General features: G+C 38.6%; 1 long non-coding RNA gene across 1 annotated transcript; it reads left to right on the top strand.

The window, feature by feature from the left end:
• Window positions 1-1,600: 1,600 nt before the first annotated feature.
• Window positions 1,601-15,167, top strand: LOC137952384 (uncharacterized). Its single transcript, XR_011112233.1, has 3 exons — window positions 1,601-1,811; window positions 14,403-14,637; window positions 14,778-15,167. It is a non-coding gene; the product is annotated as an uncharacterized lncRNA (long non-coding RNA).
• The last annotated feature ends 1,017 nt before the right edge of the window (window positions 15,168-16,184 follow it).

Here is a 16,184-nt window from a genome sequence, read left to right as displayed (position 1 = left end):
AGTTGGCGTTCTACTTCACCATGAAGAAGTCACTAGAAATTAAAAGTGAGTTATTAGGTTATCGGTACTTATGTTTGGGAGGGCACAATGTTTTTTGTCTTTTATTGTCAGCACCTTTGGAGGAAATCCGTTGGCAAGTGCAGTGGCAATGGCCTCACTTGATGTTGTTGAAGAAGAGGGACATGCTAAGAGGTATCACCTTTTAGCATTACTCTTTCGTGCTCACTATTGAAGAATTGACATTGCAGGATTTCCACGTAGTTATTCATGGTCATATTCCATGATGAATGGAGTAAATATCTGTTCTCAACAAAACCTACCCTCTGTAGAACTCCGAGTATGACCATCTGGGATCCTCCCCTTTGCGATTGCATTAACCTGAATTTTGATGGTACTGCTATTGGATGTCCTGGGCTGGCTAGATCAGGGGGTGTGTTCAGATGTCACAATGGAGACTCTATTCTTTCTTATGTTGGTCCTGTGGCCATTGTCGATTTTAATACTGCTGAAGTTAGTGCTCTACTGTTCGGCCTCTAAATCATCAGGGATGGTTTCCATGGCAAGTTAATCATTGAAGGCGACTCGAAGACTGTTATTAGTTGATGTTCCAAAGACAACTCGCCCCCTTGTCGCCACTAGCCTATCACTGATAGTATTGCTGACATTGTTTCTTCTACTCATTGTAATTGGAACTTCAATCCTAGATCAGCCAACTCTTTGTCTGATAAATTGGCAAAATTAGGAACTTCCCAGCAATCTCTCATTGTTTGGGAACGCTTTCCTCCTTTGTAAATTACTCTTTTGAGCTTTTGACTTAATAAAAATCAGCATCATTTAAAAAAAAAAAAAAAAAACTGGCCTTGGGGAAAGGACCTTAACCTACTTGTTATTCATCTACACCCAATCCTGGACTTGGTAAGGATGAGGCTGTCTGGCACTTGTACAAATATCTCCATTTAAAAAATTCTGCCCATGGCCAGAGCCGTCATCTGTGCTCACTGTGGTATATGTGATAAATGGGCCTGACTTAATGCCATCACTGAGACAGTTCATATTGGCTTCCTTTTTGAGTTTTTTTCCCAATCATAGGTTCCCTTCATCCTCATGAGCTGTGTATGCAAATGCAACATGTGCATGTAATTAATGGTTATGCTATTTGTGAATACTGCTTTCAGGCAGGCTTTTTAAAGGATGACCTACATACTCTAAAACCGTTCAGAGACTGATTTTTTTCCATGTATTCATAATGGTCATCATGTAAACTAACACCATCATTTGGGCCTTGTCCCAACTATGTAGGAGTTGGCAATTTAAATCTTTCTCTTCCTTCATAGTTTAGTTTACTTTCCTTACTATTTCAATTAAATTTTTTTTTACTTTTCTCCATTTCTCTCCTGTTTATTAATTGACACGGTTAAAGGATTTGCTGTGCTGTATAGTTTCAGATATTGTCTTTCCTTCCTCTGTACAGTCTAAGATGTTGCCACTGTCTTTTCCCCCTATTTACCAAGGCCTAGTCCATGGATCTAAGCTGCAAATCTTTATTTCATTCATTATAACTGATGATTTTTTATGCTGCAAATATGGAGCAGGAATTTCGGAACCAAACGAAAGAACTGCAAAAGCAGTTTCCACAAGTGATAAAGAAGTGCGTGAAAGGGAACTTCTCAATGCAGTGGAGTTGAACAGTGAAGCCATTTCCCCAGCCTCTTCTTACGATGTCTGCCTAAAGTTGAAGGAGAGAGGAATTCTTGCTAAACCCACCCATGATGCAATAATCAGATTAGCACCTCTACTCTCTGCAATGTGAGGTAAGGTTACTTAAACCTAATTAGATTAGCTGCTTATGCCAAAGTTTTATTTATGCATAACATGTAACAAATGCTTGTGGACCCTTCTTTTGTTTTCTCTGGTGCTATTTTCTATATGGTTCTTTAAGTTAGGTTTGTTCATGTCGTGTGTTGGTTTCTTCTTGGACCTTCATGTAGCATCTAAAGCATTGACAGATGTACTTGAGATTGATTTACTAAAGATGAGAAAGCAGATGAGAAAACCAGAGACCACATCAGCTCCCCAAGTGTGCGACCGGTGTGAGCAAATTGCATGTGCTTCTGTGGATACTGATGCTTGAAGTATGTCTTTATTATGTATCTCATTCTTGGGAACTGAAATTTATTACTCAATGAAAAAGATTTAATAAAAATTTGAGATACAAGTTGTCCTTTTCACTGTACATCACATTCCTCCTCAAGACACTTGGCCTTGTGGTATAGTCTCCAGACCAGGTATTTGTTGTCGCCACTGTTTTATGAGGTCTGGGCCATCCACTCAATGGACTAATTGTTGGTGGCCTAAACATTTCTAGTAGGGCTCATTAAGAAACTAAACCAGACCACTTTCATGCAATTCATTCAACCTTTTCCTACTTCTTTCTTGTTTCTTTTCTTATTGAATATTGTAAGTGGGAATGATTTATGATCATCAACATCTGTGTCAGACTGATTGACACTGGGATCACCATTTTCCATCTTCCTGATCAACATATGTATAGTCATGCTCTTCATCCTCACTAGCAGATGCACTTTGGCATCCATCTCTATTGGAACCAGATGACTTGGATCGAACCAGATGACTTGGATCGAGCTCCTTCAGATCTCAGACGACATCCCCAAGCTCTGGGATAGGAGCCATTTTTGACCCTATAGATTCAGTGCGAGACATCCATTTGCTCTTCCTCCTCAAAAACCTTACCTTCATACCTCAGAGATGGTCACAATACATCTGGTAGCAAGGATGAAGTTGCCTACATGGATGTTGATTAGGAAGATGGAAATGGTAATGTCTTTGTTCATCAGTCTAACACAGTTGCCGATGTTGTAAATGATTCCCACTATGGTTCCTCAAAAAAGTCATTTATTTTAAAGGTTTTCTATGAGGAGCTAATTTGTTCTGCTTTAATTTTCCTTCTCGAAAGTATTTTTTATTTAACTTCTTCCAATATCATACAGGTATTATTGGTCTTGTTCATTTAATTTGTCTACATTTTTCTTTTTGTTGAAAAATTACTGTTTTATTATACAGTGTTTTAGGCATGTGGAATCTGATACCAACTCCCAACCTGATTAATAATCTGTTTTGCTTCCTATCAGCCTACCTTTTGATCCCCTCTCTTTAACTGCCCCTTGGTAGCTCCCTTTTAAGTGTTGGATGTGTTTCTTGATATGATGGTTAATAGTTTATACTTTTCAGGGTTGCTAATTTGCATGGTCCAAATCGAAATATGGAGTACTAATGTAAAAGCTTAATGTTCTTTGCTAGAGACTACAACTCGGAAGGGATATTATGGGAACTGAATATTATGAAACATAGTTGTACTATGAACCTTACCCAATGTTTAATAGATACGATCAAGCTTTGTTGAATATGTATGTATAGGGGAATTGATTTCAAACCACACAAAACAGTAAAGCATTAGGGGACATGGTAGAGACAACATATTATAGAAACATAGATACTAGTGTCAAGACTGACATATATTACTCAAATATGGAGTGTTTGTAGTGACAGGCACAGCAGGGTGACGTGCGAAGTGCTGGAGAGATTGGAGGGAAATGTGATGGTCTGCTAGAAGCAAATGATCGGCGAGGGGTTAGGTGACGGACTACTGTGACTCCTGATAATGCCTACGAATTTGCCTACTCTCAACCGGGAGATTCTCATTCAGATGGCCCTCCCACTCTTTATGCTGGCATTCTTGGCAGAGAAAGTGTTGATTCTCTTGAGGATGATTCTCCATGAGGATGGCAGGTTGTTGTGCGGCACAACGAGCAGATGACGAATACCTAGATCACATGGATTCATGAACCTCTATTTATAATAGAGGAAGGTAGTAGAGTCCAATTACAATAAAACTACCCTTGTCCCAATTACACCCAAACTCTAACACTTAAGGTAAGTCCTAACATAATTAGGTAACTCAATATTGATAAAAGACAAATATAACTTAAACTAAAACTCTTCTTGGTCGTGACCCTAAGATAAAGATACTTTTGTGAGTTCTTCTTGATCTTCCAACTGATGTGATAAGGATGCCAGCTCTTGGTAATCATTGTGGGTCCTACTTCTTATGAGTTTGGGCCCATCTTGTGGGCCTTCCTTGGTCGTTTGGGCTTGATCTTATCTTCCAATGTGGTATCTTTATCTTAGGGTCACGACCAAGAAGAGTTTTAGTTTAAGTTATATTTGTCTTTTATCAATATTGAGTTACCTAATTATGTTAGGACTTACCTTAAGTGTTAGAGTTTGGGTGTAATTGGGACAAGGGTAGTTTTATTATAATTGCATTCTATTACCTTCCTCTATTATAAATAGAGGTTCATGTGCTCTGATTACAACAAATTATTGATGTCAATGAAGTATTTCACTTTTCTATAAATTCAACATGGTATTAGAGCAGGTCCTGTGAGTTGACTTGGTCAACTCACGGAGGTAATGTGATCCTTTTCTCTAAACCCTAAACCCAATCTAGGTTCGTAGTTATTTTTCAGTCCCTACACCCATAGTTTTCTTTGCATTTTTTTTACCTATATATGTAGTTCTTCATATTACAAATTATATATTGACGGAAAGATATTTGAGTCTACTTTCCAAAGAAAACCTATTTGTTCCAATCAAAGTTATCTACAAAGAGATATCGATATTTGAATGAGCGAAGGTCAGATTGCAGAAAGGTTCGAGCAGCAGCAAAAATCTTCCGATTCCGAGGTATTTTTTGCTATCAAGAGCTAGACTTTATATGGAGAAATATATATCAAAAGAAATATCTGTAAGCCTAGTCTTTTACATATTCAACCAATTTTTTATCTAAGTTATCTACAAAGAAAAATCGATATCTGAAGTAGCAACAGTTAGATTGAAAAAGAGGCTCGAGCGGTAGCAGAAAGCTGCAAATTCCGAGGTATTTTATGCTATAAAAAAAAAGAGTTTATATGAAGAATTATATATCAAAAGAAATATACGTAAGTCTATTTTCTTACATATTCAACCAATTCTCGGTATGATTTTTTTATAAGAATATATTGTTCTTGGAAGAGTTGATGGTCATTCTGGAAAAAAGGAGAAACAGTACTTAGTTCGGCCAGATGACAGAGACCGAAATCTATTAGATTATTTATCTTATGATAATTATATTGTGTGAAGATATGTTATACTTGGATGAAAGATATTTAAGTCTAGTTTCAGACGAAAAAATTTTCATGTCAATCTGATCTATATTTAAAGAAATCAATATTTGAAGCAAGAAAGGTCAAATTGAAAAAGAGGTTCGAGCGGCAGCAGAAAACATCAATTTCCGAGGTATTTTATGTTATCAAGAAAGAGACTTGCTATGGAGAATTATATATCAAACGAAATATAAGTAAGTCTATTTTCTTACCTATTCAACCAATTCTCTGTATGATTTTTTTATAAGGAGATATTGATCTCGGAAGAGTCAATGGATGTGCTTCAGGGATAAGAGACTAGCTTAGAATTTTTCTCGTTTTTCTTTCTTCTTTCTCTTGTTCGTGATCATGGAAAAGGGATCCTAAATTCAACATGGTATCAGAGCAACATATTTAGGATACCTCGACAAAAGAATGCTCTAGAGAAGTGATGATCAACACCACTCAAAGAAGGCTCTTGTATGAAGAAAGAACACTAGCCAAGAGATAAGTGTTCAAAAATATTTTTGTTATGCTACTGGTTTTCGTTTTTAGATGATGATTCAAGGATGAATATGTGAATGCTTTCATCTTATTATGTTATGAATATGCATGCCCCTCTATCTAGAAGGAGCTATCAAAACAGTTTTATCGGTTTGGAAATTTTGTTTGCCGAGACCAGTCCATACTCAAATTATTGATTTTTTTTTTCGTGGGATAAAATTTCCATGATAATAGAAGATTGCTATTGAGCCTCTTATGAGTGGTTTTCTGGAAAAAAAAAATTATTTAGTATTGATGCTATATTTACATATACCGAGTTGATTGAAGAAGTGCTATTTGGTGATATTATTTGAAGTTTTTTTTGAAGAAGAGCCTATCATGGCTGATGAGAATATGAATATCAAAGGTGATATACTGAAAATCACCACCATACCCTTATGTGGGGTATCAAATTTTATGATTTGGTCTACCTCGGTTAGGAGGTTTCTCATAACCAAAGACCTACTTGGTCACCTCACTACCCGAGGACCACCTATTGATGAAGATGTTAGTGTTTGTGGTCTGTGTTAAGACTTGGTTTTCCGCACCTTCATCGACTAGTCTTTTCGGGTTATATTGGTTAGGGGCTTATATGGTATCAGAGCAGGTTTGTTCCACGTCCCGCGTTCGAATCCTCGCGCGTTCGCATGTTTGGCGCAGGGACTTTGCATTTGCATTTGGCGGGGTGGGTGTTAGTGTTTGTGGTCTGTGTTAAGATTTGGCTTTCTGCACCATAATCGACTAGTCTTTTCGGGTTGTATTGGTTAGGTGCTTACAAAAGATGATATTTTTTATATGAAATAGCTGAAGAATGATACTTTGGTAATTGGTTGGCTGATAAATGGCATGGAAGCACATGTCTCTAGTAATGTTATTCATCTTGACACTGCTAAACATATTTGGGAGACATGTACTAAACTATATTCAAGCCCTGATACACTGCATAGACCCTATAGTGCTGGCATAACAGATGATATTAAATGCACTCATTGTAAATTTCGGGGCCACACTATAGACCAGTGCCATTACAGGGCATGCACTTACTGTGGTAGATATGGCCAGTATAAAGAAATATGCTCTAAGGCTAATGACAAGTCAGAATCAACAAGGGCTAATCAAGCCCTCATTAGTGATGCGCAAGCATACCATCCCCCAACACCAGCTGCACAGAAAATTGTTACTGATGAAGAGTATGAATTATTTCAGAAAATAAAGACCATGCTAGGGTCTTCTCCTAGCCCCTTTGCCACTACTGCTTCAGGTATGCTATCTGCCTCCTCTTCATCCTGGATAAGTGATTCAGGAGCCTCTGAGCATCTTACAGGTAACAAAACTTTATTACATTCTTTATCTCCGAGTCTTTTACACAAGTTTGTTACCATAGCTGACGGTTCTCAAATCAAAGTCTAAGGAAAAGGTTCCACTTTTGTCACCCCATCACTTCCGCTCAATGATATTCTTTTTGTTCCTTCCTTTCTTTTAAACTTGCTCTCTGTGAGAGCTTACAAAATATTTTAATTGCTCGGTTACCTTCTCACCTACTTCATGTGTTTTTCAGGATCTTATAATGAAGCACGTGATTGGTGGAGACCATGAACAAGGGGGGCTCTACTACTTGGACCTGCCAAAGGTCAATATGGTGTCTACTACTGAGAATGAGACACAATTATGGCACAATCGGTTGGGACATCCTTCCATACAATCTCTTCATCATATGTTTCCATCTCTTAAGATTAGGTCAGAATTCAGTTGTGAGGTATGTCAGTTAAGTAAATATCAAAGGAGTACATACTCTCCTCGTCCAGAAGTCAAAAGTAACATTCCTTTTTCATCGATTCATACTTATGTTTGGGGGCCTTTGAGTGTCTCTAATATTTCTCAAGCCAAATATTTTATCACTTTTATTGATGATTTCACTCGCACAACTTGGTTGTTTATTTTTAAGGAGCGCTCTGAGATACCATCTATTTTTAAATTTTTTTATGCGATGGTACTCACACAATTTGGTCAGAAGATAAAAATCCTCCAATCTGATAATGCCAAAGAGTATATTTCAAAAGACCTTGACTCCTTTTGTCAAGAGAATGACATTATCCATCAGACATCATGTGCCTACACTCCTCAACAAAACGGTGTAGCCGAATGGAAAAATCAACATATTCTTGAGGTAGCTCGAGGTCTATTATATGCCATGAAAGTTTCATATTTTTATTGGCCCCATACTGTCCTTACAGCGTGTTTTCTTATAAATCGTCTACCGTCTACTGTTCTTGGGAATAAATCCCCCTACTCTAAACTTTTACCACATGATGATCCGTTTGCATTACCATTGAAAGTCTTTGGTTGTCAATGTTTTGTTCATAATACTTTACCTAGACACAACAAATTTGACTCTAAATATAAAGTGTATTTTTTTGGGATATTCTCGAACACAAAAGGATTATGTTTGTTATAGTCTCTCTTTGCAACGTTTATTTGTATTATTCTGATAGCGCTCCACCTGGTATGTCATCAGTACCAAGTTCTCCTCGACCGGTTGTGCCTCGTGATACAGAAATTGTTCAGCCCCCAGAGACAGTGGCAGATACCACACCTGCCGAGTTGTCGGATCCACCAGAGGTAAGTCCTTCATCATCAGTCATTTTTGGTTTTGAATTTGATACTCGTCCTATTGCTATAAGAAAAGACCCTCGTTCATGCACTCAACCTTCTACTTCTCATCCTATCTCCAACTTTGTGTCTCATCATCGCCTCTCACCTCTATGTTGTTAGTTTCTTTCTTCTATTTCCTCCATATTTGTTCCACAGTCATATCAGGAGGCTCTACAACATCCAGGGTGGAAGGCAGCAATGGATGAAGAGATGAAGGCCCTTAATGATAATCACACATGGTCTCTGGTTCCACTACCTACAGATAAAAAACCCGTTGGTTGCAAGTGGGTTTATACAGTAAAACATAATCTGGATGGGTCCATTGCACGACTGAAGGCTCGACTGGTTGCAAAAGGTTACACTCAATGCTATGGCATTGATTATGATGAGACATTCTCTCCAGTGGCAAAAATGACATTGGTACGTATATTATTATCCTTGGTAGCTAATTCTTCTTGGCCCATATATCAACTGGATGTTAAAAACACATTTCTCAATGGTGATATCAAAGAAGAGATTTATATGCAACAACCACCTGGATATGTGGTTGAGGGGGAGTCCGTATGTCGCCTTCAAAAATCTCTATATGGGCTAAAGCAATCCCCATGGGCTTGGTTTGAGAAATTTAGTCAAGCCATCATACGGGCAGGTTTTTACAGATGCTCTGCAGACCACTCAGTCTTTATTGAGAATACAGCAAAAGGTAAAGTGATTCTAGTTGTTTATGTTGATGATATTATTTTAACTGGGAGTGATTCTGAGGGCATTCAAAAAATAAAAGATTGAATATGTGCTGAATTCAAGACGAAGGATCTTGGATTACTAAAATACTTTTTGGGGATTGAGGTCTTACAATCCAGACATGGGATTATTCTATCCCAAAGAAAATACGCACTTGATCTGTCAGAGTGGTTCCGTCTACTCTTGTAGGCGATAGCTTTCTGCACCTAACAGATCGGTCTGTTGGGTTGTATTGGCTAGTTGCTGTCATGGTATCAGAGCTGTCACGGGATTCAAACGCGGGACGTGGCGTGCCCAACTCTGATACCATGACAACGGCTAGCCAATATAACCCAACAAACCGACTTGTTAGGTGCGGAAAGTTACCGCCTACAAGAGTGGACGGAACCACTCTGACATGATCTACTAGAAGAAACAGGTATGATGGGATGCAAACAGGTATGATGGGATGCAAACCGGTAGACACTCCTATGGATGCAAATACAAAATTATGTGGAGGCACTGGAGAAGATGTTGATATTGGCAAATATCAAAGGTTAGAGGGACAACTTATTTACTTATGTGTAACGAGGCCAGACATTTCATATGCAGTAAGTGTGGTAAGTCAGTACATGCATAAACCACAACTTAGTCATTGGCAAGCACTTGAGAGGATACTACGTTATCTGAAAGGGGATCCTCTATAAAAAAACATGGTCACTTCAACATTGGGGGATTCACGGATGCAGACTGGGCTGGATCCCCAGATGATAGAAAATCTACTTCTGGTTTTTGCACGATGGTTGGAGGAAATCTCGTGACATGGAAAAGCAAAAAGCAAAATGTAGTAGCACGATCAAGTGCAGAAGCAGAATATAGAGCCCATGGCACATACTGTAAGTGAACTTTTATGGATAAGGTCCCTTCTCACTGAATTGGGATTTTATAAAGAAGCTCCAATGGACCTATATTGTGATAACCAAGCAGCAATACATATTGCATCGAATCCAGTTTTCCATGAGAGGACAAAGCACATTGAGGTCGATTGCCACTTTATACGAGAAAAATTCCAAGCTGGTCTCTTATCCTTGAAGCACATCTCATCACAAAATCAAGTTGCAGGCATCCTCACCAAACCAGTCACTCACAAGATTATGTCTACCATATGCAACAAGTTGGGTGTTTATGACGTCTTCTCACCCCCAGCTTGAGGGGGAGTGTTACAATGTGGGGCCCACCATGAAGATGTAGGTCATCAAGAAGAATCCTAGAGGACTTGGGACACCAAGAAGAGTCCTCTCCCAAAGCAAGCACGAGTTAAGGAATTAAGAAGCACAAGCTGAATTGATTTAGAAGACTTGAAGATCAAGTGGGACTTACAAAGATCTCACGAGCTGGTGGATCATGAGGGGCCCACAAGGATAAGGCCACGAGCTGGCTTATACCTTATAATCTCATGGGTAATAAAGGACTCCTAGTTCTATTCCAATTAGTCTTCTAGGAGTTCTAGTTTGAATAGACTTACTTATATTGAAGAGTTAAGAGTTGTAATGCAATTAGGATTGAATGACAAGTTGTATAAGGACTCTACCTCCTCCTCTACTATAAATAGAGGAGTTGTAATTCGGAATTAATCAAGTCACACATTCAATCCCGAGTTGGTTCTCTCTCTCCCTCTCCTTGTTGTGGCTCACCCTTTTCTTTTTTATTTTTTCTTCTCTACCGAGAGTTTTCCTCCCCTTTTCTCGTTTTTCTTTCTTCTTTCTCTTGTTCATGATCATGGAAAAGGGATCCTAAATTCAACACATCAACCCGGTGACCACCTTCAGAGTAGGAGCTACTACTTTCTCCTCTTCTTGTGCCTCTGATCATGCTGGTCAGATGGTTCACATCTTCTCTACTACGAAGAACAATCGTTCCTTCTTTTCCATCCCATTCATTGCCTACGATGCCTTCATTGCCCAGTTTGATGCTACCATCCGAACGCAAACTTTGGCAAGGGCCTCCAAGGAGCTTTGGATTGGAAGTATTGTTTTCCATATCTCGGTGCATACGTACAAAGGAATCAATGAATGCAAAATTGCTTGATGCAGAAGTTGGTCGATGATGGGGAGAATCTACATCCTAGAATCATCTAACTATGGCTTTGGATGGGAGCAGTTCAGATGAAACATCATTCGCATTCCCACTATCCATGTTGCCAACCCTCTTGAAAATCCTCAAACCAATCCTTTTCCACCTTTGCCAACTTCCAATCCCCACACCCCATCCATCCTCCATCCCCTCCACATTAACACCAGAACTGAATTGCTTTCTCACTCCCTCATCATTTCCACATACCAACCCACTTTTGACATTTTTCCGGCCCTCTCTTGCATAGAATTTAGAAATTGAGAATAATATTTTTCGTGATTTTCATTGATGAGGAGACGACTATTTATAGAATTACAACAGTGACTGTAGAAATTACAACTCTTCAGAGTCTATTTGGTACTTGTATTTTAATCCTTATTCTTATCTCTATCATGCCCCCGCAAGATGGAGCTCCGAGAGGAGGGTCCAATCTGGGTCTTCAAGAAGAGGAAGCATACTCGCGGAAGCTAAAGGACAAGAAGAGCATTGTCCGGTGGAAAAGGAAGAGCAGTGACACTGGTAGCGGTTGGGGCAGACGGAATTACATCGTTTGGTGGAAAAGTAGTGACACTAGTAGCGGTCCGGGCAGATGGAATCGCATCGTTCGGTGAAGAGATGTGGAAGAGCAGTAACACTGGTAGCGGTTGGGACGGACGAGGAAGAGATGGAAGAGCAGCGACACTTGTAGTGGCCGAGGCCGACGGAATCGCATCACCGAAAGGAAGAGCAGTTGTATTTGTAGCGGCTGGGGCGGACGGAATCGCATTGTTCAGAGAAGAGATGTGGGAGAGCAGCGACACTGATAGCGGTTGGGGCGGATGGAATCGCATCGTCCGATGAAGAGATGTGGAAGAGCTGCAGCATTGTTAGCGGCTGGGGCCTTGTGGAAGAGCTGCAACACTGTTAGCGGCTGGGGCCTTAAGTATAACCTATTCTTCAGAAGAAGTTGATTATTCAATATAATACATTTGGTAAAAAAACAATTTATTATGTTCAAGAAGAAAATTCATCACTTGACAAAGGGAAAGCTAAACAATAAGAAAGTGATCCAGAGCCATGGGACTTCGAAGACACTATTGCAGAAGAAGTTGCCAAATAATAACATTATTCTTGCAAAAGATATACTTGCAGAAGATTTTGGCAAAAGATTTAAAAGGCTTCAACCAAAATCTGAACCAGGAACTTCTAGAGAAAAAGACTTTGTCTTTGAGGATATTATTCACAACAAATATTCTCATAACAAAGTCCCATTAGGAGAACCAAGATACTCAACAAAATACACTTTTGTTGACCCTAACCATGCTAACAAAGTGTAGAATTTAGGACTCCATATTGATCTCGAGGGAAGTGGGAGAGGAGAAGGAGAAGAAGGAGAAGAAGAAGAGAAGAAGAGAGAAAGGAGAGAGAGTTTAGAGATTGGATTCCAAGAGAAGGAGGAGGAAAGTTTGGACGAGATTGAGAAGTGATGAGAGAATTTAATGCTCTACCTCTTAACCAAGGGCCTCTATTTATAGTTTTTACAATGCCCTTAGGGCTACAGCATAACAAGAGAAGAGACTTAAATAGACAAGTAATTGCATCTTCATGCCATCTTTATGACAAGTCTTCTTATTTACCAATATGCCACCTCTTGGATGTGTGGGCTTTCTTCCTTGGACGTGTGGGCTTGAGCCCATCTTCTAACACTCCCCTTCAAGTTGGAGGAGAGAAAACATCATAAATACCCAACTTACCACATATAAAAGATAGGAGACGTAACCAGTTTAGTAAGAATATATGCTACTTGCTCTTGTAATGAAACATGTTTGAGGGAGATTATACCATACTGAAGGTTATTGAAGATGTCAAGAGAAAAATGCGCCTTAGAAAGTTTCCCAGCACGAAGGCAGCAAAAGAAAACTTTTGTGCCCTCGCACAGAAGCACTCGAAGCTTGTCACACGTACAACTTGTGCACGACAAAGCTTTTTGAAGATAACCTGTTGTAGACCATCACCAAACAACTTTTGCTGCAATTAACATGCCCCCATCAGCATGATAAAGGTAGAAAAGATGCTTCTAAATGACGTCAAAGCAAGAATAGTCCCAAATACCCTTGCTTTTGGCACCATCACTCAATAATGCAAGGGTAACTTTGGAATATAAGAAAAAGTCAAAAATGCCATTCTTCTTTTTCTTAGAACTGTTCCTTTAAGGGATAAAAGAGTAACTTGGTTGGTCATAAAAACCTATAAAAACCTATAACTTGGTTGATTTCCGACGATAAGCTCAGTATGTTTCTCTTTAGCCTAAATGGCTAAGTAAAAAAGGGAACCGACCAGTAACCGGGGGTGTAATGTACTATTTATATTATTTCATTATGTATTTTCTTTCAATATGTATTTTCGTTTGCGTACTATATGACTGAATGCACTTTAGGATATTTTGTATGATCTTTATGTGTAAAAAATGTGTTTGATGTACCTTAAAATATTCAGTTACGCTCCGAGGCAAAAAATGAAACAGAGTTGTATTCTACCTTCCTGGAGTAGTTAAGGAACCGCGTCGGTTAACATGTATGGTTTGAGGATCTCCGAAACCCGTGGTACATGTGATAAACACATAGGTTCCCTTTACCCTCATGTGCTTCATATGCAAATGCAACATGTTCATGTAATTAATGGGTATGATATTTGTGAATCCTTCTTTCAGGCTTTTAAAGAATGACCTACTCTAAGACTGATTTCTTTCTCTGTATTCATTATGATCATCATGTAAATTATCACCATTATTTGAGCCTTGTCCCAACTATGTTGGAGTAGGCAATCTAAATCCTTCTCTTCCTTCATAGTTTAGTTTACTTTCCTTACTACTTCAATTAAAATAGTTTTTTACTTTTCTTCATTTCTTTCCTGTTTATTAATTAACACTGATAAAGCATTTGCCGGTGTGTAGTCGTTTCTGATATTGTCTTTCCTATCTATAGAACACATTTATGTTGGCATTCTCATTTACTATAGGTGTTGCTTCTCTATTATCCAGACATTCCTCTGTAAAATTTACGATATTTCCAGTGTCTTTTTCCTCTCTTTACCAAGGCCTAGTCCATGGATCTAAACTGCTAATCTTTATTTTATTCCTTATATCTGATGTTTTGTTATGCTGCAATTTCGTAGAGCTGCTGATATGGAGCAGGAATTCAGGAACCAAATGAAAGAACAGTCAAAAGCAGTTTCCACAAGTAATAAAAGAAGTGTGTGAAAGAGAACTTGTCAATGCAGTGAAGTTAAACTGTGGAGCCCTTTCCCCTGCCTCTGCTTGTGATGTCTGCCTAAAGTTGAAGGAGAGAGGAATTCTTGCTAAACCCACCCATGATACAACAATCAGATTAGCACCTCTACCCTCTGCAAGGTGAGGCAAGGTTACTTGAACTTAATTAGATAAGCTGATTATGCCAAGTTTAATTAACGCATAGCATGTACAAACAAATGCTTATGGTCTCTTGTTTTGTTTTCTCGGGTGTTATTTTCTGTATGGCTTCTTTAAGTTAGGTTTGTTCACGTGGTGTGTTGATTTCTTCTTGGAGGAGTTTCATGAAGCATCCAAGGCATTGACAGATGTGCTCCAGATTGATTTACCAAAGATGAGAAAACCAGAGATGACATCAGCTCCCCATGTATGCGTCCTCTGTGAGCAAAGTGCATATGCTTCTGTGGATACTGATGCTTGAAGTATGTCTTTATTTTGTATCTCATGCTTGTGAACTGAAATTTATAGCTGAACGAAAAAGTCGATAAAATTTCTAGATACATTTTGTCCTTTTCACTGCTACATCGTATTCCTCCTCAAGACAATTTGGCCTTATGCTAATGTCTCCAGACCAGGCATCTGTTATCGCCACTATGGTATGAGGTCTGGGCCTTGCACTCAATGGGCTAATTGTTGGTAGCCTAAATATTTCTTGTAGGGTTTATTCAGAAACTAAACTGGACCTCTTTGTCCTACTTTTTTCTCTTTTTTTTTTTTTTTTTAATTTCGTTAGTTGGAATCATTCAACATCTATGTCACATTGACGGACACTGGGATCACCATTTATTTTCCATAATCAACATTCGTATAGTCATGCTCTTCATCTCAACTTTGGTGTCCCATCTCTACTGGAACCAGATAACTTGGATTGAGCTCCTATAGATTCAATATGAGGCATTTGTTTCCACTTTTTACTTCTGGTTTCCTCCTTAAAAACCTTACCTTCATACCTCAGAGATGGGCAAAGTAAATTTAGTAGTGAGGATGAAATTGATTATATGGATGTTGATCAGTGTTGGGAGATGGGCCCAAATTTACACGATCAAGGAAGACCGACATATCTAAGTATGTCAGAAGATGGGTTCAAACCCACACGATCAAAGAATGTTCACACATCCAAGAAAGGTGGAAGATGGGTTCAAGCCTACACAGACCACGGAAAAATCTCACTCAATGGTGGCATGCTCGTAAATAAAAAGTATGTAATTAGTTTAAGTTTCTAGAGCATAATTGTAATATTATAGTTTATTTATTTATAAATTGAGTTTTAGGGGGATGGTTAGGATACAAATCCATATCTTCTTTCTTCTTCCTATTTTCTCTCCAATATGTCGTCTCTCTTTTTGTCCATGGAGTTTTGAAAACCAACAATCAAGAAAACAGAAACGGTAATGTTTGTGTTATTCATCGATCTAACACAGTTGTCGATGTTGTAAATGATTCACACTAACAAATGTATTAGTATGAATTTCAAATACTTGGTTCGACAAAAAAATCATTTGTCTTAAAGGTTTTTTATTGAGAAGTTAATTTGTTCTGCTTTAATTTTTCCGTCTCGAAATATATTTTGTTTAATTTCTTCCCACATTATACAAGTTGAGTCAGGTGGGAAGATCAAATCCCAACCTGATTAATAATCTCTCTTGCTT

This window comes from Aristolochia californica, unplaced genomic scaffold, assembly GCF_029961685.1.
Source record: "Aristolochia californica isolate CCGP_79_NKW_82.1479 unplaced genomic scaffold, dmAriCali1.0.hap1 SCAF_15, whole genome shotgun sequence".
Classification (NCBI taxonomy): domain Eukaryota; kingdom Viridiplantae; phylum Streptophyta; class Magnoliopsida; order Piperales; family Aristolochiaceae; genus Aristolochia; species Aristolochia californica.
This window is presented reverse-complemented; position numbering and strand designations above follow the sequence as displayed.